This window comes from Rhinoderma darwinii, chromosome 5 (assembly GCF_050947455.1).
Source record: "Rhinoderma darwinii isolate aRhiDar2 chromosome 5, aRhiDar2.hap1, whole genome shotgun sequence".
Lineage (NCBI taxonomy): Eukaryota > Metazoa > Chordata > Amphibia > Anura > Rhinodermatidae > Rhinoderma > Rhinoderma darwinii.
In genome coordinates, this window is record NC_134691.1 from 212,261,925 (window position 1) to 212,265,417 (window position 3,493).

Here is a 3,493-nt window from a genome sequence, read left to right on the forward strand (position 1 = left end):
CTGAGTGACTGGCTGGCTCAGGTGCAGCTCTTTAACTTGGTGGAAGGTGAATGAGCTGTTCCAAATTGAAATGCTGGAAACACAGAAACACACACAACACAAGAGGTGGCAATCTGTTAATGAAGTCATTTAATAATTAGGTCATTCATTAGCACACATGACAAAAATGCATTGTACAACAGGCGTTCAAATAATGGGATTAAAGGAGATATCCAATGTGCAAGAAACAAACAATGGCAAATGTAAAAGGCACTTTTCAAATCTGATTTTAGTGACTGGTTTAGGAAAGGGTGCACTGGTCCTGGAGATACTGCAATACCAGGTCAATGCGCGAAGTGGACAGAGCAAGCTCTATTTCCATCTCCCTGTTCTAAAAATCCATTTAATATGTGGTCCCCAGATAGGAAACGTATCAGATATTAAACTGATAAGAACAGATTTTATATTTTTATTTTTTTTGAAAGCCCAAGCCGTGCTTTCTATCACCCAAGTGCATAAAAAATGCAGAGGAGCCACACAAAAAGTGCACAAGGATGCGGTCTATTGCAGCCCTTCTCTTAAAAGAGAGAGGCCCCGCATAACCATTCCCCGACCCTCCAAACCATAGGCCTAGAGGATCAAGGATCGATGATCTCCCCCCGCCGAAGCTTAGGGAGACCCAAACACACTCCTAGGCTTCTACCTGGGCTGCCACCCCAGTGTCCACCTAGGAGCCTTCATACAGGTTGCACCTCCCCTCCGAAGAAGGGAGGCCGGGTTGCAGGGGAAAACGGAACCAGATGGCCACACATTTTCCCCTTAGACCTCAGGAGGGTCCCAAAAGGGCACCGCATCCCAAAATCCTTGTGACAAACACAGTGAAAAAACAAAATTAAATAAGTGGATGTGCGCTGTGATACAGCCTGGACATCCGCCAGGTATAAAAAAAAATTGCTCATCTCCCAGCCGGGAGAATAAAGGTGTGTGCTCAGAAGTGTGAAAGAGGAGTGCGTGCAAATGTGCCTTTACTCAGTGGGATCCCACCCCCAGTGAGTTAGGGCACCCCAGGGTCACCAGCCCTGGGGCACATAGCAACTCGGGCTTCCAAACTACCCGACCTCCTGACCTCGATCCGGCGGTCGCCTGGTCACCTACAAATGATACCTTTAAACGAAGTGCGTACACCAGAGCGATGACCGTTGTGGTTCCCTGCCCTCACCTCGGCGTTCTGTCATCCCCCTACGATGGCCCATCAACCACCGGCAGGGATGATTACTAACCTCAGCTTTAGCAGGTACTACACTTGATCTTAGCCAAAAGGCCAAGAAGCGATAACCCGAAAGTGGCGCATGTTGGCAGAGCCTGGCCAATACTGCTGTTCACCCCCTTGCAGCGATTCAGCCTACTCCTAGGCACCTCCATGGGGCCCTGCCGGCTCACACACTCACACAAGCAGCCAGGCAGGCAGGCGGGAGGTGAAAAAAGGCCAGAGAGGAAGCTAGACAGGCTTTGCTTCTTTTGCTTGCACCACAATGCTGTGCGGAAAGCGGAGGAATCTACATAAAAACGCCTTCCTGGCAATGCCCAGATGCCCTCCTGCCGTGCAGACAAACGCTAGAAGCAGCAGCAATTGCATGCCCACAGCCACCCCTTCTCCCTTCACGCCTTCGATCACCTGCAATACAGTGCCTGCTGACAAACACTGACCAACACTGCCTGAGCCCAGGCTTGTCTGTCTGAGGTCCCATTATGATGTCATAAAGCTTGCTCTCACTTCTTAGGGCCCCACTATGACACGCGCAAAGTTCCGTCAGAAACTTATATAAGACGTTGCTGCTCAGTCAGTCACTCAGTGTTGCCTAGGAGGGCTACACTGCAACATGTGCCCCCCGTGTTGTCTGCACAGCTAGCTAGCTGCCTCCAGGAGGCCACAAGAGGGAGACAGGGGATTGCGAAATGGCAAATAGGCATCATCCCCAAACTTTATGGACACCTTCTTCTCCTTCCTCCTACAACCTCCATCCTTGAACAGTTTGTTATTCTTCCTGGTAACATAGTAACAAATCCAAATTGGTGGTCTCTTTGTAGGCAAGGGTTTGTTGCAACTTCAATTCTTACTTCTTTGAAATGTAGGGAGGAGAGCTCATTCCATCACATCCATATAGTATACACAGGTAGGTCCATTGTGGCGGCTGCTTTAATGGCTGCACCCCTACTCCACTCCACTATTCCACTAGTTGACGGTGCTGCTGCATCAATCAGTGGCTGTGGGTTGACTGAGTGACTGGCTGGCTTAGGTGCAGCTCTTTAAGGTGAATGAGCTGTTCCAAATTGAAATGCTGGAAACACACACAACACAAGAGGTGGCAATCTGTTAATGAAGTAATTTAATAATTAGGTCATTCATTAGCACACATGACAAAAATGCATTGTACAACAGGCGTTCAAATAATGGGATTAAAGGAGAGATCCAATGTGCAAGAAACAAACAATGGCAAATGCAAAAAGCACTTTTCAAATCTGATTTTAGTGACTGGTTTAGGAAAGGGTGCACCGGTCCTGGAGACACTGCAATACCAGGTCAATGCGTGGAGTGGACAGAGCAAGCTCTATTTCCATCTCCCTGTTCTAAAAATCCATTTAACCCATTCCCTCTTTAGCCACTTTTGACCTTCCTGACAGAGCCTCATTTTTCAAATCTGACGTGTCACTTTATGTGGTAATAACGTCGGAATGCTTTCCCCTATCCAAGCGATTCTGAGATTGTTTTCTCGTGACACATTGCACTTTAAGTTACTGGCAAAATGTGCTCGATATGTTCAGTATTTAATTGTGAAAAACACTCAAATTTTGCGAAAAATTGCAAAAATTATAATTTCTCTCTATTTAAATGTATCTGCTTGTAAGACAGGCAGCCATACCACACAAAATTGTTCCTAATTAACATCCCCCATATGTCTACTTTAGATTGGCATCGTTTTTTGAACATCCTTTTATTATTATATGACATCACAAAGCTTAGAACTTTAGCAGCAATTTCTCACATTTTCAAGAAAATTTCAAAAGGCTATTTTACAGGGGCCAGTTCAGTTGTGAAGTGGCTTTGAGGGCCTTATATATTAGAAACCCCAAAAAAGTTACCCCATTTTAAAAACTTCACCCCTCAAAGTATTCAAAACAGCATTTACAAAATGTCTTAACCCTTTACACATTTTACAGAAATGAAAGCAAAGTAGAGGTGAAATTTACAAATTTCATATTTTCTCGCAGAAATAAATTTTTAATAATTTTTTTTTTATAACACAGAAGGTTTTACCAGAGAAATGCAACTCAATATTTGTTGCCCAGTTTCTGCAGTTTTAGGAAATATCCCACATGTGGCTGTAGCGTGCTACTGGACTGAATCACCGGCCTCAGAAGCAAAGGAGCACCTAGAGGATTTTGGGGCCTTATTTTTGTTAGAATATATTTTAGGCACCATGTCTGGTTTGAAGGGCTCTTGCAGTGCCAAAAC

General features: G+C 45.2%; 1 non-coding gene and 2 pseudogenes across 1 annotated transcript; all 3 read right to left on the reverse strand.

Annotated features, from left to right (window-relative positions):
• Positions 1 to 285: 285 nt before the first annotated feature.
• On the reverse strand, positions 286 to 469 carry LOC142654144 (U2 spliceosomal RNA). Its single transcript, XR_012848896.1, has one exon. It is a non-coding gene; the product is annotated as a U2 spliceosomal RNA (small nuclear RNA).
• A 777-nt stretch (positions 470 to 1,246) lies between these two features.
• On the reverse strand, positions 1,247 to 1,312 carry LOC142654748 (U2 spliceosomal RNA; annotated as a pseudogene).
• A 1,210-nt stretch (positions 1,313 to 2,522) lies between these two features.
• LOC142654557 (U2 spliceosomal RNA) lies at positions 2,523 to 2,643 on the reverse strand (annotated as a pseudogene).
• Between the last annotated feature and the right edge of the window lie 850 nt (positions 2,644 to 3,493).